This window comes from Balaenoptera acutorostrata, chromosome 9 (genome assembly GCF_949987535.1).
Source record: "Balaenoptera acutorostrata chromosome 9, mBalAcu1.1, whole genome shotgun sequence".
Taxonomy (NCBI): domain Eukaryota; kingdom Metazoa; phylum Chordata; class Mammalia; order Artiodactyla; family Balaenopteridae; genus Balaenoptera; species Balaenoptera acutorostrata.
The window spans coordinates 38,606,395-38,628,539 of record NC_080072.1 but is presented as its reverse complement, the minus strand read 5'-3'; positions in this window follow the sequence as shown (position 1 = coordinate 38,628,539).

Sequence of the window (22,145 nt, the reverse complement as noted above, 5' to 3'; positions counted from 1 at the left end):
AGCAGGACTGGCTGTCCTTGTGGAAACTGGCAGTGTCTGTCCATCTTCACCTTATTCTCCCCTTTCCTCCAACCAGCCAGCCCTAGCCACTCTTCAAGATTGATTCTCCTGTTTCTATTCACTTGAAACCTTCCCTATCTCTTCTCTCTTGTTCCTTCTTCTCTGATTCTTTTTAACTCTCTTTCTTTGTTTCCTACCTGATACAGTATTTCATTGAATCACATATGAGTTAAGAGCATGCGTTGTGGAGTCAAAGGATGAAACTCTCAGCTCTGTGACTTTCAGAAAGTCCCTCCTCTCTCTGTGCCTCAGCTCCCTTCTTTGTTCAAAGGAGAAAACAATAGCTGCTGTATCCTGGTCATCTTATGGAGGATCAAATGAGACAATACAAGTACCTCACAGGTACCCAGTAGATGGTAACTGTTCTGTAAATACCGACTGGGAGCAGTGATAGTGGCGACAGTGGTGCTGTGTTCCTGGTTAGAGTGTAAGATGCTAGAGGGCAGAGACCGAGTCTCATGTTTGTTGTTTATCCTCCAGAGTTGATCATGGTGCTAAAGTCATAGAAGCGCTCTATAAATACTGGGGGGATTTAAGGAGGTTTCAGATTTCATGCTTTCTCCTCTGTCTGCTTTACTAGAATTACATTTAAGTAAAATTAGTGTTTGGCTTGTCCTTAGACCCATTTTATTAGAGTGCATGTGTCAGCGATTAAATATAGGGTTTATTCATAAGTGTTTATTTTCCTGGAGTGTAAACACCCCAGCCAAACCGTGTGCTTTTAAGACTCCTGCCCTTGGCCAATTCATACAGCACAGAGAGTAAGCCCAAAGGGAGAGCCACCCTTGCTCTTTTAGTGTGAAGTGAAAGCAGGTCTGATTCTAGAAGCAGCCAGAGAGGAAGCATTAGGCAGAGCTCTGAGAATAGGAAGTCCTGTGGGAGATGTCGATAACCAAAATTATCTCTCATTTCAGCAGCCGCTAAAAAGAGCCCCACCTGGCCCCTTCCCCTGGGGGGTGACCTCTCCCCTGTGCTGGCAGGATGAGCCAGGCGGGGGCAGGAGGGGGCAGTCATCAAGAGTCAGGTTACCAGTGGGCATGACGTCAGGGTGGCTCCTAAGAGCCCGTGCTGGCCTCGTGGAGAGGCCGCAGCTGTGCCCAATGCACCCTCCGCGGAGCCCATCTAAGCCTGAAGCTCTGTGTGGATGGAGGGAGGGCGGGAGGGCTGTAGATGGCCCCCATCACTTGGAGGGCAGCCAGGGCTGCTCTGACTGCTCAGTCCTCCTGGCAGGGTCCCCTTTCTGCAGCTTTCCCTGCAAGGTCGGTTTGCAGAGGAAGGGAATCAGGAGCCCGTAGGTGGGCAAGAATACAGGTGTTTGAGTTGATGGAAAGTTTCAGGTCCCTAGGATGGGCCTGCCAGAGCTGCCAGTAGTGGGTGGGAAGCAGAGGGCTGTCCTGGAAAGAGCTGGATTTGGAATCAGCCCCCGGATGAAATCCTGGATCCAGCCCTTATGATGGGACCATATGCAAATCCTTTCTCCTTTCTAATCATCAGCTCATCATCTGTAAAGTGGGGAGAATAATACTCTTCAGGGATGTTTTCCTCCCTTTGGAGAAGAGAGTGTTGAGACTGGTGCATAGTGAGAACTTAATGCCTGGCAGCTCTTTGCTACCTGCCTCCCCTATGTCACCACTCTCGAATGTTAGACAACTAGCTAGACTCTAACAGCTGAGTTTAGTAGCTGCTAGACCATTCCAACAATGACTTGGGTTAGCTCTTCACTTTTTGTGCAGATGGGGCTGCATCTAGAACAGGTTTCTTAGGTCTGGGTAGATTCTCCCTTTGATACCTGCGTCTTTAAATCCAGAGTCATCATTGTGCAGACAAGGAAACTGAGGCCCAGAATGATCACACCCAGAGTGGTAGAACCAGGCCCAGTTCCGCAATCTAGGTTGTACAGCACCATCTGTAATTTCCTGATCCCTCAGGATCTTCTCACAGCCTTTGAGCATTTGCATGTGCTGTTCCCTCTGCCAAGTACAACCGCTGCACTGACTGTGCTGAACTGTTTGTCCTCCTTGAAGATTCAGATCAAGAGTCACCTCCTCTAAGAAGCCTTCCCCAATCACCACCTCCTAGCTGGTATGGGGACCCCGCCTCTGTGCTTTCAGAGCCAGTGGAACTGACCTCTGTGGTGGACTCCTCATACTGCATTGTGGACAGCTGTTCCCCTGCCTGTCTCCCCTACTCGACAATGAGCTTTTCAAGGATTTAGGCCAAGTCTTATTCATTTTTGTATCTCTGCTGTCATGCCTGGCACATTGTAGGTGCTCCAAGACCTCTTCATGCAATGAAAGAATGAGTGAATGAATAGATAGCAAGGAGATAGGGTCATGCTCATGGCAGTAGCTTTTCCAGAAAGGTTCCCACTGGCTCTTTTAAACAAGATGGCAGACCTCCAGCCCTTCTGCTTATAGAGACTTCTCTGGGATGGTGTCCCTCCCAGTGACCCAGAGTGCAGCCACCCATTACCTGAGCTGTTTGTCCATCCTTGTGGGTCCCAAGGACCAGAAACTCCCAAAGTGAGGCCCAGAGGAGCTGCTATTTAGGGTCTTTGTTTCCGACAGCCCCTGCCTCTATTTTATGGCCCTGTCCTTGGCTGCCATCCTTACAGGGGCTGAGTCCCCAGAAGATGTCTTGATGGAGACATCACTATATTGCCCTCCAGAGCTTAGTGTAAACAACCCTGGTGTGCATTCATTCATTCATTCTCTCATGCATTCATTCAGTGCCTTCCTCCTTCCATTAGGGCACATAATCACAAAGTGACTGTATATGACTTTATCACTCACCCAGCTCCGATGTCACTCAGAGCAGGCAATTAGATTTTTCCCAAAGGCCAGATTTGGGGGTCAGGAGGGCAGGCTGATGGAGCATTGACAAGTACTCTGATGTCAGCTTTAAAATATGCAGTAGAATCCTGAGGTAATATTCCCCCTCCCTCACTTATACACATGCCCCCAACATCATCCAGTAGCAGGTTTGGAGGTATATCTATTCTCTTCCCTTCCCCAGGACAGGGAACAGCCAGCTAGACCCAGAGTCCCTGCAGGATTTGAAGTCCTAAGAATGATGGCCACACTCATGTTGCTCCCATGCAGACACAAACAAGCAAGCTTCTTCCTGGCCTCCCTGTTCATCTCTGGGTGAAGTCAAGAAAAATGGTGGGACATTGAATGGGACCGAGCTCCCCCATGTACTTCAGCAGGATTGTCAGAAACTGGACAGTGTGTGTGTATGACCTTGGAAGAGTCATTTCACTACTGTGAGCCTCCATTTTGTCACTGTATGAGGAGGCTAGTAATCCCAGCCCTTTCTCCCTTGTAAGGTTGTTGTGAGGATTAAATGAGGTCATGTTTGTGAAAATGCAAAGGCACTAACAGCTAATGTTCCTTGGGTACATCCCAGGCACTGTTATATTCTCCATTTTATAAATAAAGGACCTGAGGCTCAGGGAAGTTAAGCACTTTGCTCAAAGTCACCCAGTAAATAAGTGATAGAGCCTGGTATTTGTCATCTGTCTGACCCCAGAGTCTAAGCTTTTCATCGCCACACCATATACTGTTTCAGATTTGAGCTGTGTCACATTGGACAAGTGACTTCCCTCTCTGGTCTTCAGTGGTACCATCTGAAAATGAGAGACTTGGCATGGATTAATGCTAAGGTCCCTTTCAGCTCCAAATTCCCACTTGTATTTTAATAAAGGGCACAGACACCCACTACCCGACAACACTTCCTTCCTCCAAGTTTGGCCTTCTTTGAATGTGGAAGGACTTGACCGTTTGCAGACTCTAGCTGAGAGAGGGTGACGGAGGAGCAGGCAGGTTGTAACGCACATCTAAATAGCAGAGCCGAGCCTGCCTAAGTGGGAAATGGATGTTGTAATACAAAGGCAGTTAGCAGGGTCCTTGGAGGTTTCAGCAGGATGTAATTACGGTTCTTTAAAAAAAGGCTCGCATATGTTTTTGAGCAAACTTAACAGATGCCCGGATGTCATGTCTGTACTCTTTAGGGAGTCTAGGATGACTGATTTTCTACAACAAGTTTGCATAGCACATGGGAACGACCCATTGCAAATCAATTCCTAGGGTGCAATTTAATGAGCGCTCTCATTGGTGCTTCAGGTTAATAATCTAAAAACCTTTATAAAATGACCACAACTTCATCTCTGCCTGGTCTACTCTGTGTTTGATAAACTAGATGGATAGTCCTCTCTGTAGTTAGAGCTTAATGGGATTCCTTTAAAAAGAAATCCTTAGCCACACCTGTTTACAGGGATTGAGGGTTTTAATGCTGTGTGCTTGTTTCTGGTGCATCATCCTTTGCAAACTTTTGTGACTTCCTTAGAGATTTTCTTTGAGCTGTGCGCCCTAGGGAGACCTTCTGGATGGTTTACCACCAATTTATTGTAGAATTAAATGCACATTGATTCTAACCAATCAATGACCCAGTTAAGGCAGTTTGGGGGCCATTTCCATACCCCAGCATACTTTATCTGGAAAAGTCTCTTGGAAACCCATGTCCTCCTGAGGCTGTTGAGAACATCGAACAGCTACATCAGGAAATCGAAAGATAACAAGCCTAGTTTCCTTTGGTGGGCACCTTGACATCTCTTTTTTTTGCTGGAGCTCTAACCTGTCTGATAAATTTCCAATCGAAACTTCTGCATCGAGTGATTCTTGTTCCTAAGACCTGGTTGCAGGCTTCTGGGTTCACTTCTCTGTACTGGCTTCCTCCGGGCCAAGAAATTTTCTTCCTAATAATAAACAGTTGAAGACAGTTGAAGGTGGAAGCCTTGCACGTGTCTGGTTTGGGCAGAATATCAGCCTTTCGGTTGCCTCCAACTATTCATAACCCTCCGTAATTTCATAGCCATCGATTTCCCCTCCTCCCCGGCACGCTCTCATTGGCCTGTTGCCCACATCCCGTAATTGTGCCAGTCACCCCCATGACCTTTCCTTTGCTGAGTCTGATTAATAATGTACTCGACACGTTTCCCTGTTGCCTCAAATACCAATTTGGCCTGAATGGGTGAAGGAATGGCTAATGAGGAGATGGTTAAGTCTTCTTATTGGACAAGCCTTTTCATTGAGCTGGTGTTAGGAGATGGGGGGAAGAGAGCAAGCTGCACTGTCACATTTTGCTCAGCAAGTTTTTCTCAAACTCTGCAGCAGAGTCTGATTCTAATTACCCAGGTACAGCAGCTCTTGTGTAGGAGAGGGTGTGTCATCTGATATCGGGGGGCTCTGAGCAGTAAAAGGCCTCATATGACACAGCTTTGTGGCAGGTGTTTGCCCACCTCGCAAATGTTTCTGCTAAATATTTTGGACTGAGAGGAGAGTAATTACAACATGGAGTAGAATATTTATTTAGGAAAGAGGGAGGGAGGAGACTAGTCCTGTCTTTCTGCAACTTTCTTTGTGTCCTGAAATGGCCCGGCATGTGCTCAGTCAGAGGATGGAGTTGGGTAGCTGCAGAGGAGAGCATGGCGCCCACGCTAGCTGGCTCCCCGCCACGCACAGACACAGCATTTGCAGTTGCTTCAAAGGCCAGGTTTGCTGACAGTTAACGTTAGGGGGACCTGCTCCAGGAGATGTGGCTTCCAAAGCTATGTGACAGCAGACAGCTGGGCTCTCCAACTTTGAGTTTTGGGAGGATTCCATGACTCCTGGGAAGAGGCATTTCCTTGAGATGCCGGTAACCTCATAGAACATCAGAGGTGGAGGTTCCTTGAGACCACCTATTTCAAGCTCCCATTTAACAGATGGGAAAACTGGGCATGTCAGATAGAAAGGTGACCTCTATAATGCTTGCCACCAACGGGAAAGAATTGCAGAAAGGTGGAAGCGACTGCATTAACAACGTTTTACTGAGCATTTATTATGTGCTATTCTGTATTATTCCATACTGAAAATTCTACATGCATTTCGTTTAGTCTTCAGAAAAATCCTGGTAGGCAGGTACTGTTTATTATCTCTATCTGACCGACGGGGCAATGCAGTGTTGAGAGAAGTAACTTTCGGAGGAGCCAGCAGTCAAATCCTCACCGTCTGATGCCAGTGTGCAATCCGAACCGCCGTATTCTTCCACCTTCCAATTGAGTCTAGTTTAATTTCTCCTCATTTTGCAGGTGACGACACCCAGAATTCAAAATAGGGAAACAACTTGCCCAAGGCCGCTCAAATAGTTAGTGGAAAATATAGTTATTGCCACTGAAAGTAGATAACATTTATTAAGCACTTGCTGTGTACCAGAGATTGTGCTGTATGCTTTACATCTTCTTATTTAATTTTTACCACAATCCTAGAAGGTTGGTACCGTTAGGTGAGGTAACCGAAGGCCAGGGAGGTTAAGAATAACTTATCCAACGATTGATAGGATTTAAGCTGAAGCTCCAAAATTCGACTGTCCTAATTCTACTTTGTGAGGCCTGGAGTCTCTGAATCCTATCCACACCCATTTCCATATCTCATTTAATCCTCCTAGTAACCCCTTAGGTAAGACTTGAGAAACCTGGATATAGTTCTAGCTCTGCTACCAAATGTGTCGTGTGCTCTCTGGCCAGTCACTTCTCCCTCTGCGTGCCTCAGTTTTCTTATTGGTAAAAGAGGGCTAAGCATCCTCATTTATGCCACAGGAGCTTGTGAGACAGTAAATGTGCATGTACTTCAGTGGAAAAGTGCTGAACAGGGGATTATTCTGGTTCTTTCCATTAAGTCCCTTTATCTTTTGAGGTCTGGAAGGCTTCTCTGTTGCTTCATCCCTTCAGATCGCCACTGGAGTGTCCACATTTGTTGTGAATTAGATGACAGCTAGGGTTGTATTTGATTCGGATGGAGCATGGCCTGGGTATTAAATGGCTGTCAGCAAGACCTCTTTTCTAGCTGGCTCAGGGGGACAACAGAGCCGAGCTGGCAGTACTCCCTCCAGATATCTGGGGACGCCTGCAGAGGGGAGCCGTGGGGCCTCCCAGACTGAGTCCCCATTCCATTGTGCTTGAAGTACATAGAAAATATTGGTTCCAAGTGGAAGCAGGCTGAGCCCTGCTTCAAGATCCAGCCCCACTTCCGTGAGACAGCAGAGGAGATCAGGCTTGAGAGGTTTGGGTGATAAGTGATGCTGAGAAATGGCTGCGGAAACCAGGTTTCAGGACCTCCTGGCCCCATCAGATGTGCACTCTATCTTTTCACAGCCCTTGGCCATTTGGGCTGTTGGGATTTCTAGGAAAACTTCATTTTAACTGTAACCAGTCTTATTGTGTTCTTTTTTATTGGGATGGGGAACAGTGTTCCAGTCTCCCATCTACACTGATTTCTTACTTATTTTAAATCCTGTAGTACTTAATTCTCTCTGAAACCAAGGGGACGCCAACAGTTTTGAGAGCAGACTCTTTGATGGACTTTATGCTGAGACTTTTACACACATTATACCATATCATTCCCGCAAAAGAGATCATTCTCTCCTTGCAATGCTCACACTCTCTTGCTTTTTCTCCCATATTAATGGTTTTGTCTTTTTAATCTGCTGGCTCTTCCTCTGAATGTCAAGTGCCTGGGGCTCAGTCCTTTGTCCTTTTTTCTCTTCTCTAGGACTGTGTAGGGGGTCTTATCCAGCCCTGTGGTTTACCTTCCACCTCTATGCCGATAACTCCCAAGTTTATGTCTCCAGATCCAACTGTGCACCTGGGCTCCAGACTCATACACCCCTCTTGGAAGTCTCCCAGGAAAGCTGGCCTCTGCCTGCCTCTCCGACCCCTGCTTTTAATCTTCCCTTTAGCCTCTGACCTTCATGCTGTTCCCTGAACCTGTCAACATATTCCCACCTCAAAGTCTTTGCACCTACTGTTCCCTCTGCCTGGAAAACGGTTCCCCTGATATTTGCTTGGCTGCCTCACTGTTCATCAGGGCACCTCCTCTGATCACATCATCTAACCCAGCCCCTCAGACAGGACCACACCTCCCACTCTCAATGCCCTTATCCTGCTGTTTTTGATCATGGCACTTATCCTACCTGGTATGACATGGCATGTTTATTTACTTTCTTGTTTATTGTTTGTCCCTCCCCCTGAATTATAAAATTCACAGAGGTACACATGTTTTCACATTCATTGATGTAGCACCAGCACCTAGAACGTGGCTGCAAGTGGCTGGAGCCCAGGGAATGGTTGTTAGATGTTGAATGAAAGAATAATTTGAGAGGTAGGTATCGTTTCTCCAATTTTTTAGGTGAGGAAGTGGAGGCTGACAGATGGAATGTGCCCCATACCACAGATTTTTTTTCCCCTCAGAAAAGGTGTGATAGTTTTAATCAAGATCACTTACATGAAAGCAACTTCTATTCATTTTGATATAAACTGATAAAACTTATAACAAGGATAGAGTTTTCTTAGTTTTTGTCCAGATAACAAAACTCAGTATGTGCATTTCACAGCAATTCTGAACATGTATTGTGACCATAATTTACCACATGTATGACTGGTCTGCTTTTTTCCCCCAAAACACATGTTTTCCTGACTTCACACCTAACCTTATTGTCTTGTTATTTACTATGTGACAGTAACTTGGCACCCATAACTCTTTGTCAGCTCCAGTAGATGACTGTTTATGTGAGAATCAAAATACCCAGTGCATCCAAGGAGAATTTTTCTTAAAAGATTTAAAAAATAATTGTCTGTTTAAAGAACCCCTCACCAGTGTCTTCACTGAAGGACACTTCGTGGTGTCTGGTGTGGGGTGACGGGTGAGCTGCAGTTGACTGGCTGGTCACAGGGCACCATGGTGCATTCTCCAGGGACTCACAGTTGGGAGATCCTGTCATTCTTGTGCTTTGGCAGAAGCCAGTTGCTTTGAACCTTTATGTTGTAGTTATGCAGTGTATTTTACATATCCATTTCTTAATCTGCAAAATAGGAAGAAACACCAAGAGAATCCAACCAGAAGCTGTTGAGCTAGATCAGCTCTTTTTTTTTTTAGATCCTTTCCCCTTTTGATTTTAAGAAGCTTTAACTCTGGGAATATCGTGAATCCAGCACAATTCAGAATCTGGACATTCAGGATACATAACCATCCCCTCACCTTGTTCCCTGACTGTGTGGCCCACCTGGAAGTTTGGTGCCCATCATACCAGACAATTCCCCTGCAAGGCTTTTTCTTCTCTTTGGATTTGATGCCTGTCCCTCTCTCTTTATCAGAACCAAGTCCCAACCCCCTTGAATGGCGGTCCTTCAGGCATACAAAGAGCGACTTTGACTGTATCTGTCCCTTTCGGTTGGATGCCTCCTGGCTTGCCCAGCCACCAGGTCAGGACTCAGACCCTGATGTCCTCCTCTCTAGCCACGTTGAAAGCTCCTCCTGGACAATGACAGTTTGCTATACTTCTAGGTTCCTTCCAGATTCTCACCCAAGGGTGGCCACGTACAGCCACTCAATAAAGACTCGTTTGTCCAACTTCTTGGTTTGTGGCAGCCAGTTGTGCTCTACATGATCCCCTCAGACTTGAGGAGTCATTATTCCACACATCTGGGTAGTCTCTTTCTTCTGTGCAGTTATGGCAGGACACCTCTGCAGGAGCCCTGTTTCTCCACTGCAGTCACTCAAAATCTGATGTGTATGAATTCATCCCAGGGGACGGCCGGGCACAGATCAGGCAACGGGAGACTGCTCATGGAGAAAGCAGGGCAAGGCATTGGTGCTCCCTTCCCCCCTGCCCCCCTATTCCAGCAAAATTCTTCCTGGGCTTGTTTGTTTCCTAGTGCTTGAATTTCAATATCTACCTCCTCCTTGCCAAGCTCAGCTCTTGCTCTACATCTGAGTTTACTGTTCTCCCAGCCTCTCCTTCCTATTAAATTAGATATTAGACATACCCATCCGTCAGTGCTGTTCAGGGGTAGAGTTTGCCATTTCTTTGCGTGAATGGCTGAATGCTGTGGCTTGGATGGACCTGGATTTATCTACAGAATTACATGCAAGCCTTGTGCATTCACCTGTGCAGGTGTTCAGGTTCTGTGTCACTCTCCCTCATAAAACACTAAACTCACCTGGAAGATCTCAACAAAAGAATCTCATGTTATTATCCCTTGGCATTGCTATAGCTCTTTATGTTTTATCTTCCGGTGGTGATGTTGGGAGTGTGTGTGTTTATGATCATTTTATTAGCCTTTCCGCACAAGATTCATTTTTATTAAGAACACAAATATCGGGGCTTCCCTGGTGGCGCAGTGGTTGAGAGTCTGCCTGCCAATGCGGGGGACACGGGTTCGAGCCCTGGTCTGGGAAGATCCCACATGCCGCGGAGCGGCTGGGCCCGTGGGCCACAATTACTGAGCCTGCGCGTCTGGAGCCTGTGCTCCGCAACAAGAGAGGCCGCGATGGTGAGAGGCCTGCGCACCGCGATGAAGAGTGGTCCCCACTTGCCACAACTAGAGAAAGCCCTCGCACAGAAACGAAGACCCAACACAGTCATAAATAAATAAATAAATAAATAAGAAAAGAACGCGAATTTCTAAAAAAAAAAAAAAAAAAAAGAACACAAATATCACTAGAAATATCTTGGTAGGAAGGTTGAAAGGGATTTCGGGAAAAACAGGGCAAAAGGATTGAATGTCTATAGGTTTAACCTGTAGCTTAAATGAATGACTACAATATAACCATGGACTTTTTTCTTACAGGTAGTCTTTATCAGTTTTTCTTCGGATAGGATGTGACAGCTAAGAGCTTGCTGGTTTAAAGACATGTCACAGGGGGAAGGGCAAGTTTGTGGAGATTACTTGAAGAAAAATCTTGTGTTTAGAAAAATCATGTTCTCTACTTCTGTAGTTATTTCCTGCTCAAAAATTTCTTATTTGTGCATTTCTGGTGGGCCAATACATTCCCTTGTCGTTTAAGCTAAGTTGAAATGGATTTTCTTTTACTTGCTGTCAAAGCATCCTAATTGTAAATAGACGTAGCATGCGTACAACACTTGGTAGTTTACAAGGCACCTTCAGGTTGATTGTCACATTTAAATCTCCTGACAACCTTGGCCTGGGTACACTTAGATTCCCCTACTACAGAAGAGAAAACTGAGGCTCTGTGGGAATGAGAGACGCATCCAGTGTCATATTGCTGATGAGTGGTGGAGCTGGACTCGAACCCAAGTCTTTCCATTTCTGTTTCAAGTTCCTTCTACAATCTCACACTGCCTCTCAAAGAAACAGGTTTGTTCATTCATTCAATTACCTATCTCTCCATCTATGCATCCAGCCATTCATCCATCCATCCATTCATCTATCTATATATCCGTCCATCCATCCATCCATCTATATCCATCCAAGGTTCATTGAGAACCTATTATATACCAGATACTGTCTGGAACTCCCAGTTTGGTAAGGAAGACAGTAAGTAAATGTTTAATTATAGTAGTGTGACAAGTGCTCAGGCATTAGGACTGGGGCTCTGGAAAAACAAAGGAGGAACACCTGGCCTGGGGCAGTGGTCAGGGAAAGCTTCCTGGAAGAAGTGATGCTAAAGCTGAATTTTGATGTGTATGTGTATTAACAAGCATTTATTTCCCTGAGTGGTACCAGCTTCTGATGCACCACTATTCTGCCCACCCCTTATATCACTCTTAGTTGGGCTCAGTTGTCAAGAAAGCAGTGGGTGGAGCTAGTTCAAGAAGGAAGAGCATTCCCAGTGAGGGGACTTTGAGTGATAAGGTGGGCTGGAGAAGGCTGTGAACATATGGGATGGAGAAAGTGCCTCAGACAAGAATCAGAAGACCTGGTTTGGGACCTGGGCAAACTCTGTCTTTTATCCAGGCCTTGCTTTCTCATCAGTGATACAAAGGGATTACATCTTAAAAAAGCTTAAAAGTGCTGATTGCACTGTCTCAAGCAAGCAACAAGAACAGGGCAGATAGGAATGTTGTCAGGGAGTGTGGAAGGGCCCTTCTCGTGCCTCTCATAGCTGCGTGCCTTTGCACTAGCTCTGCTTTCTCCCTAAAAAGCCTGTGCCCATTTTGTCCAACCGTTAACTTCTAGCTCCTCTCTTGTCTCTTCTTCCTGTTCCCAGAGAGATGTTCAGGACCCTACTTAACAACCACAGAGCCCTGGGCTATAACTGTCCCAGTCCTTGTGTTTGGATGTTTGCATGTCTGACTCTCCGCTGGCCATGCATTCCTTGAGGGAGGGACTGCAACCTTTTATCTCCATGGTCCCAGAACATAGCCCTGTGCCTGGCATGACACATATGTCGAAGAATGATGGAAGATTGCAGACTTGGTTTGATCATAGGTCTTTGAGTTGGATGATAGGTCTTCCAAAAATGACTTGGGTATTCAGAATAAAGTACTTTCATGCCCATTCTACAGACAAGACTCTTAAGGCTCTGGGAGGTTAAAAGACTTACTGGGAAGGACAAGCCAGGTCTTCCACTTCCCAGGACAATGGTTCTACAATTCCCCCAAGCCTCCCAGGATTTCAGTTTCATTTCTGTCCTTTGGAAAAACAGAGAGGCATTTTCACTGGTGTAAGTTAAGGGACACAGGAGTCGGGGTGTAACAGCTTAAGGAGAAGAGTGATGTGAAATGTGTGAAGGTTCAGTTGGGTAACAGCTTTTGAATAGATTAAGACGGTGAGGCTTGGAGGAGGCAGGTGGAAGAAGATCAGAGGCGACAGCATTTGACAAGGCGGAGCTGTGTGGGCCCTGAACAAACAGTCATCTCTGGGGAGAGTGGAGAAGGGTTTCGGAGAGCGTGTGCATGAGACAAGCTCCATGTGCAGTGAAGTGGTGCGTACGGCAAACACATTTCCCCCTCTGCTTGGGCTGTCACAGCCCAGGCCCCTCTGCACATGTCATTTATCTTTCAACTTCCAAGTTGCAGTGGACCCTTTCAGGCCATCTGAAAATGGAAGCTGGGCTTTTGGGGGGTGCCTGCTTCTTTTACACATCTAACCGTCATCACTTTGGGATATTGTTTCTGTCTTCTTTGTGCCTCCCCCCTGAGTTTATTCCTGGGCAACATGCCTCTGGCTCGGGGGCTCTGATGCGTCTTCCCATGCTGCTGCTTGTCAAAACCCAATGAGAGGCACCTTATCAGTTCCCTGGCAGGCGCAGGGTGGTGATGCCTTGTGCACGCACTGAATCGCTGATAGATGCCACTCGGAATCAGCGCACACCTTTAATAAAGAGCACCGCCTCACTATTTGCTATGATAGGGCTGGTCGTGCTAAAAGCATCTCTTTCTGATTGGCTTTTGAAACGGCAGATGGAGAGCTGGGTGGGGGTAGGACGGGGAGTCACTTACCGAGGAGGAGATGCTCTCTTTTATAAAAGCCAACTTCATCTCTGCCAAAGCCTCCAGGATCGGTTTGATGCCGCCTTTGTGTTTTCCGCTCTGAAGGAATGGATGATCAACACACACATCCCAGATGCTGCCAAGGAGCACAGGCATCCTGACCAGCCTCCGAACTCCTTGAGGGCAGGGCCTTTGTTGTATTTTTCTGGGTCCCCAACTCCAGGCTCAGTGCCAGGCTCAGTGTGCCTGTGGAGGCTCTTGGGCCTGAGTCCCAGCCCTGGCTTCACCCCTTGTTAGCTGTGTGATCGTGGGCAAATTTCTCAGCCTCTCTTGAACTCCTTCCTCAGTGTGTTACAGGGGTCGGGGCAGAGGCGTTTCCTGGAGATGCTGCTTCTGAGGCTGGGTCTTGAAGGAGGAGGGGGCAGGGCTGTTTGGAGGACTCTTGGTGGGCAAGAGAGGTCTGCTCAAGGGACCTTGTGGTGAGAATGTCTGGGAACTTGCCGTGTGGTTCAAGGTCAGACAGGCTAGTTGGAGCGGGAGTGGGGAACAAGGACACTGAAGTCCTAGTGACTGGGTGGAGAAGCCAAGGGGGTCGGAGAGAGACCTGTTTAGATGGTGAGAGCAACAGGGCCTGTTACCTGGGAGGAAGGCGGGGTAGTAGTTGGGATGGCATGCTATGAAGCCATGACAGCAGTAGGGAAAGCTCCAAGCGAGAGTTGGAAGAAAGTCATGCCCATACCTCACACTTGATTCACTAGAAAATGTTTGTTTTCACTCCATTTCCCTGTTATGTTCTGAAGCGGACTCCCAAATGGCTGCTGTAGAGGAAAAGGCAGAGAGGGGAGGACAAGAGAGGGTGGCGACAGCCTTGGGACCCCGACACCTGCTGGGCGTGGCCACCTCCGCTGCCCTGACTCTGCTCTTTCAGCATCACGCCAATGCTGCCGTGTCTCTAGGGAGCTGACCAGAGCCGCATGTATGCTTCTCAGAGTTTTTTTTCCCTATCTCACTTCAAACTGCCTGCTTTGCCTGGTACTCCTTCGAGAACCCCACATCCTCCTTCTTACTGCTTTGCTGTCTGCATGCAGAATCCGGTCCCGGCAGCTCTCTGCTCACCTGTCCACGGTGCCTCCCCAAGAAGCACTTCCTGCTTCCAGCAGCACCAGGAATTTAACAAGCTCCTCCAAGTCACCAACAGACCGTTTTGAAAAACAGATTTTATTAATATCTTGGATAGCTATAGTGCCTATAATTATAGGCATATATAATAAAGTCATATAATTAATATCTCGTACCACATACAGTTGCAGATGGGATAAATACTACCATGATGGTTTCTACCTTCCAGGCTCTCCCACAAGACATCCCATTTGTCTAATCCTCCTCACTCCCTGTGTGTTGTGTTACTTGCAATTAACATGTAAGTGGAATCTTTTTATGCAAACAAACTAATAAATAATAGAGTACATCTTCTCGCCGCTCCGGCAACAATCTAGTCGACCTTAATGAGATTTGAACACAACGCGGTGATGTTGATACCCGTCAGGCTTGTTACAGTGGGATTCTCTCCATCTTGGATTTCCTTAGGCTACTGCTGTTCCTTTGCATTAGATATATCATCCCTGTGGCTCTGAAAGTCTGGAAGGCAGCAGCTAGAAACTGTACCAGGCTTGGAAAATCCTGGCATCCTTGAACGGTCTCTGGAATTTCCATGTTCTAACGGGCTGCTTAGGAAGTGGAGTGCTTCTGAGTAGGTTACCATGAGGCATGTGGGAGGGTAGGAAGAAGGAGCTTCCTTCTCCAGGGATCTGCCATGACGTCCTCCATGACAGCAGGCTAATAGGAAGTGTCAGAGCCTTCAATGTCATGGCAAAGCATTGGTGGGCAGTGCAGTCTAAGCATTATGAATGGTTGATGTGCTATGGAGATGCTCATGGAGGAGAGTGTGCCCACTGTCCGGATGGTAGAAGTGATTGGAGTGGGTTTTCTGAATAAATTATAAATACACATCTGATCATGTCACTTACATGTTGATGATCCTCCATGGACTCCTTGTCACCTTTACACAATGTTTAAGCTCCTTAGCCCGACAAAGAGTTCCTTGACTAGGGTGACCAACCGCCCTGCTTTGCCCAGGATTGAGTGGGGTTCCTGGGATGTGGGACTTTCAGTGCTAAAACTGGAAAGTCAGGGAGAACTGGGCTGAGCTGACCACCCTATAAGCATGACCTAGGCCCCCCTATTCCTCTGCAGCCCCAGCTGCCACCCCTATCTTGAGCAATAAGCTCTAGTGGTTCTAAATGGGTTATAACGGTTCCCTGCTGTTTCTTTTTTAAAAACTGAAGTAAAGTTGATTTACAATATTATATTAGTTTCAGGTGTACCACACAGCGATTCAATATTTTTATAGCTTACACTCCGTTTCCCTGCTGTTTCTTCCCTCTTTGCCTACACTCCTGCTCTCTTGGCTGCCTGCAAGGCCGCCCTGGCTTCCCTGTCTTTGCCTAACTGGTTCTCCTCGCAACTGAACACTCGGCGAGTCTTCACCTCATCTGGGAAGCCTTTGTGACCCCCCAGGTTGGGGGGGTTCTCTCCTCTGTGCTTTATCCCCTGTCACAGCCATCACTCTGTCTCTTCAGTATCTATCTGCTTGTCTGTCTTCCCCACTGGGCTGGGAGCTTTGTGAAGACAGGAATATGACCCGTTAGACTTTATATCTCCCACACCTAGTACAGTGACTAGACATAGGTGTTTATGAAATATTTTATTTATAGATTTATTTACTGATTTAAGTGACTGAATGAATTAAAGGTAGACGATAAGATATAGCTCAGGTGTTGGTGACCTTTCAAAACTGTGTGCCTGTGTTCTGTTGACAAACACTTGGAGCAGTTCATGAAAGATGGGGAGACCCCAACTCTTCTTGGGGATGGAAGTGGGGAGTGTGATAGCTCAGGGTCACCAAACTTCCTGCCCAGGGAAAAGGGGGCCGGAAGCGAGAAGGGGCTGTGGGATGAGTGTGGTGATTGAGCAAACTGGTGTCCTGGGAGCTGGGATGGGGGAGGGACAGGACAACCTGGGGAGAAGTGAACCAAATGCAACATCAGGGCAAATGTAGGCTTGTTGGTCATTTGGCTCTTGGGTGCCAAATAGATAGTCTGTCTTTTTCTTTTTTTTAGGTTTTATGGTGAAGAGGGCTGAGATTTTTCTACTTTCTTTTTTTTCCCCTAGTTTTATTGACATACATTCTTGCATAAGTTTAAGGTGTACAGCCACATGGTTTGAGTTACATACATAATGAAATGATGTCCACAATAAGTTTAGTTAGCATCCGTTGTCTCATATAGACACAACAAAAAGCAAAAAAAGAAAAAAATTTTTTTCTTATGATGAGAGCTCTTAGGATTTACTCTCTAACAACTTTTGTATATGCACACAGTGGTGTTGACTAGAATCATCAGGTACATTACATCCCTAGTACGTATTTATCTTGTAACTGGAAGTTGGTACCTTTTGACCACTTTCCTCCAATCTGCCCCCCTACCCCCTCTGCCTCTGGTAACCACAAATCTGATCTCCAAAGAGATATTCTTGACCAAGATGCTTACCCAAAAGGGGGGCTGGGTCAAGAAGAGAGAGGTGGGACAGCCAGGAAGGTGGCCAGAACACGGAACTTAGGAGGTTTCTTTTAGAGAGGCCCTGCTGGGCTTCTGAGGGCAGAGGGGAGCTGTGCAGGCCCTGCGTGGGACCTGGTGGAGGCAAGGTTGGTATGGGCAGTGTGTCCTAGGCCAGCCTGCTGGGTGGTGGCCAGGACTCGTCCACAGGCTGCTCAGCAGACCCATCACTCCCTGGGACCCCTGGTGAGCACGCTGCCAGCAAGTCCCCTGAGCTGCCATGGGGGCTGCCTTGTGTACTGGAATCTCTGTCTGCAGGATGAATATTTCAGAAAGGCAGCTGGGAAAGGCAGTGCCTTTTTAATCTAAGCTGAATAGAGCCTGAGGGGGAAGGGCACGGCATCCTCAAGAGTGGAATAATGTGCTTGGGACACCATGTTCCCTGTGTACAATGGGACGGGAGGTGAGCGCGGGAGACGGCTCTGGTTATAGAATTCTTTCCCTCTTGGCCCATCCTGAATGAGAGCCTGGAATTGTCGCCCGTGACCTTTGACAGCAGCACAGGGGGTGGCAATTGTGCCGACCTTGATGAATGAGAGCCCGTGGGGGAGACTCGCAGTGCCTGCTGTCTATGGAGCTGCTCACTCCGGCCAGATGCTGGCTCTGCTTTCCATAACTAGCTTCATCTCATTGCAGCAACAGCCCTGTGGCAAGTGATTCTCTTTCCACTTTACAGGGGAGGAAACTGTGGCCCAAAGGAGTCCAATACCTTCAAAGCACTTAGCACAATGCCTGGCACAGCATCCCAACAATAGTAGCTAAAATTTAGGTTAGGTTTGCTCTGTGCCAGGCATCATGCTAAGTCCTTTGATAGGTACAACACATTTAATCCTTACAACCGTATAGGGTATAGGATATAGGTTGCATTATTAGCCTCATTTTACAGATGAGGAAACTGGAGCACAGCAAGGTTAAGAGCATGCCCAAGATCACACAGCTCGTAAGTGACAGAGCCAAAACTTTAAAAAAAATTTTATTGAAATATAGTTGATTTACAGTGTCATGTTAGTTTCAGGTGTACAGCACAGTGATTCAGATATATATATATATATATATATATACACACACACATACATATATATATGTATCTATGTGTATATATATATATATATTCTTCTTTAGATTTTTTTCACTATAGATTATTATAAGATATTGAGTATAGTTCCCTGTGCTCTATAGTAGATCCTTATTGGTTATCTGTTTTATATATAGCAGTGTGTATATGTTAATCCCAAACTCCTAATTGGTCCCTTCCCCCGTTTCCCCTTTGGTAACCATAAGTTTGTTTTCTATGTCTGTGATTCTATTTCTGTTTTGTAAATAAGTTCATTTGTATCATTTTTTAAGATTCCACATATAAGGGATATCATGATATTTGTCTTTCTCGACAGAGCCAAAACTTGAACCTAGGTAGTCTGACTCCGCAGTTTAAGTGTTTAGCCATTTACAGTACCACCTCATACACAGAGAGCGCTCAAAACTGTTAGCTGCTGTTAGTCTCATTACTCCCCAAGGCACACAGCTTGTGAGGGCAGAACTGGGGTTGAACACAGGATGTCTGACTCTAAGATACCTGCACTGAACTTCTATACTAGGCTGAGTGGGGGATCTCGGAATTTTTCTAGTTAACTGAGGGTTAGTAGGAAAACCCAGTTGCCTTCAACCCAGTGACAGACCCTACTAGAGTCACCGGTATCTGTGCTCTCTTCTTCCTGGGCTCACAGCCTCGCTACATGTCCCTGCTTCCTTTGCAGTGAAGTGTGGCCACGTCAATGAATTCTAGCAAGCGGAATATGAACAGAAGGGATGTACGCCCCTTGCAGGCTTGTCCCGCCCTCAAAATAATCCATCTGTGATCCCAGGGGACCTAAAGGAGGGTCACTGATGGAAGGAGCCTGGGTACTTGAATGACTACATGGAGCAAAGCCCCCAACCCCTCGCCCCCAAACGGGACTTTAATGCAAGCAAGAGACCATATGTATTGGGTTAAGTCACTCAGATATTGATATTATTATAGCCGTCAGGTCTCTCTACCCCCGATAATATAGAGCCTTAAAAAAAAGCCCTTGAAAAGTGCCTGAGTCCATTTCTCTGCCACGGTAAACAGAGGCCAAGAGAGTGAAGTTTGGAAATAACACAGGCTTTAGGGTCAGACCCAACTGAGTTCCTGTCCCAGCTCACCACTTGGTAGCCTTGTACCTCAACCTTACTAAGCTGCAGAGGCCTCTTCTGGGCAATCCAGGAAATACCACCCGTGCTGGGTTGTTGCGAGAAGTTAGAGGTAATACAGCTAAAGCCCCTAGCACAGCCCCTGCTGCATACTTGCTCAATAAATGTTAAAGGTTTTTCCTTTTAGTGAGAGAACAGTTGTCCACTACGTGTCAAAACCTGAAATGTTTGCATGGCTCTTAACCCAGCAATTCCACTTCTAGGAATTTATTCTAAGAAAATAATCTTGGATGCTCAAAGATTCAGCTATTAAAATACTCACCCTAGTATTGCATTTGAGTGAAAAATTGGAAACAAGCTAAATTTTCAACAATAGGAAATTGGTTAAATAAACGGTGGTGCATCTATTCAGCTGAGAACCATCCAGCCATCCAGCCATTAAACATACATAATAGAAGGCCATGCAGTGACATGAAAGAGTATTCACAGCAAAAAAGTAGAGAAAGCAGATTGTAAAACAGCATGTATTCCATGAACCTATTTTTAAAAATAAAAATAAAAGCATATGTATACAGAAGAAAAAGAGTTAAAGGATATACCCTGAAATATTAAAATATTTATCTCTGGGGAGTGGGGTTTGTGAGTTTCTTTTTTCCTTTGCTTATCTGTGTTTTCTAGATTTTCAGTCTTAAAAAGGAATTGTTTAGGTAAAGAGAAAAAACTAAGTTATATAAACTCATTTTTCTTTTTTTTGGCTTTGCCTGCATTAGCCATGACATTGAACATCTTTGATCACTGTGTGTGGATGTTGACTTGGACAGTGTGAGAGATGAAGACAAATGTGAGTTGACCCGGGGAACTATCGAGTATAGGGTTGTGTTGCTGTCATTTGTGGTTTAGGTTGGATGTTGTTGGATGTTTAATATTATGGACACACGAGCACATGAACATCTCCACTCTGCCCTTGCCTGTGAAAGTTCTGCTGCTAATGTGAATCCTGTCCTTGACAGGACCAGGTGTCCCGTGACACTCTCCAGGTGCCCAGAGCATAAGAGCATCTGTGGACAGACTGAGGACCACAAGATGAAAGCTGACAACTCCCAGCCTTAATATAACAAGGCATCCAGCATGGCAGCACTTGCTGGAGTAGGCTTCTCTGGGCTGGTACACTCACCACGAGCTTTCTTACCCCTGGAGCCAGGGACTTAATGAGTGTGAATGAGTTTGTTTCAGGTTTGTAAAAAACATGCTTTTACAAGAATAAGTGAACCACTTATTCTTATGCGAGAATAAGTGAACCATTTATTCTTTTTTTTTTTAATTTATTTTATTTATTTATTTTTAGCTGCATTGGGTCTTCGTTGCTGTGCACGGGCTTTCTCTAGTTGCGTCGAGCAGGGGCTACTCTTCGTTGTGGTGCACGGGCTTCTCATTGCGCTGGCTTCTCTTGTTGCGGAGCACAGGCTCTAGGTGTGAGGGCTTCAGTAGTTGTGGCTCGTGGGCTCTAGAGAGCAGGCTCAGTAGGTGTGGCGCACGGGCTTAGCTGCTCCGCAGCATGTGGGATATTACTGGACCAGGGCTCGAACCCGTGTCCCCTGCATTGGCAGGAGATTCTTAACCACTGCGCCACCAGGAAAGTCCCTGAACCATTTATTCTTATGCAAGAATAAGTGAGCCACTGGGAGAAAGTATTCACAATGCATATGGCTGACAAAGGACTCTCATCCAGAATATATAAAGATTTTCTACAAATTGACAATAAAAAGCTCAGTAAAAAGTGGGCAAAAGATTTGAAGAAGAATTTCACAAAAGAAGATCTAGGAATGGCTAATAAGCCCATAAAAAGGAGTTCCACATCATTAGTCATAAGGAACATGCAATTTAAAGCCACAATTAAATACCATTTCATACCCAATAGAATGGCTAAAATAAACAAAAGTCTGATGACTCCCAAAGTTGGTAAGGATATGGGACAACTGGATTCTCAGTTCATTGCTATTATGGCATCAGTTTAAATTCTGTTCAAAATGATTTGATTTATGTGATAAAATAGTTTCTGGATAAATATGTTTCTTCATTCATGCACTTATCCAGCAATTATGTAATTACATTGTGATGGGTAAAACAAAGTTTATGCCTTCAAGGAGCATGTAGACAGTTTTTGAAATGAAGCTTTGTTAAGTCAGTCACCATATAGCTAGTGTTATTTACTATATTTTCTTGATTCTCAGACCTGTGTTATCTTACATCCAATTTCAAGATAAATCTAACAACTGAAAAAAAATGTGTTTTTGCACCAAAACTAAGAGTTTTGAGGTGCCTCTGTTTGCATGTCATTTTTTTCACACTTGGCCCTGGCTTCAACAGGAAAGAGATAATTTTTATTCTCTTACCTTTTGCCTCTGCATTCCAGTTCTTTGAGAAGAAATGCATGGGAATGGATGGTATTAATAATGATCTTGTTCCATTTGCTGAAACTTTTCCCCTCAATCTCTTTTTAAATATAGCTGCATTTTGATCTCTCAATATAAGAAAATTATGTTAAATCAATACAGTCTTAAGCCATAAGTTGGCGTGGCTTTGTTTACTTGCCTAAAGGCAAAAGTTAAATCCATTCAACAAATATTTTTTGTGCCTAGCATTGAACCAGGCACTGTGCAGTGACACAGAAGGAGCAGTTCTGATGTGAGAAACTGATATCATTTTATAATGAAAAGAGCTCTGGGTTTGAAGTTAGGGGACTGGGTTGGATTATGGCCCTGTGATGTCTTAGCTATGTGATCTTGGGAGTGTCCCCAGACTTTAATTTTCTGAGCCTCTGTTTTCTCCTGGGTGGAATGGGTATAATCATACCTATCTCATATTATTGATTTAATGGATCATGTAAAAAAAAACTTGGTGGGCTTCCCTGGTGGCGCAGTGGTTAAGAATCCTCCTGCCAATGAGGGGGACGTGGGTTCGAGCCCTGGT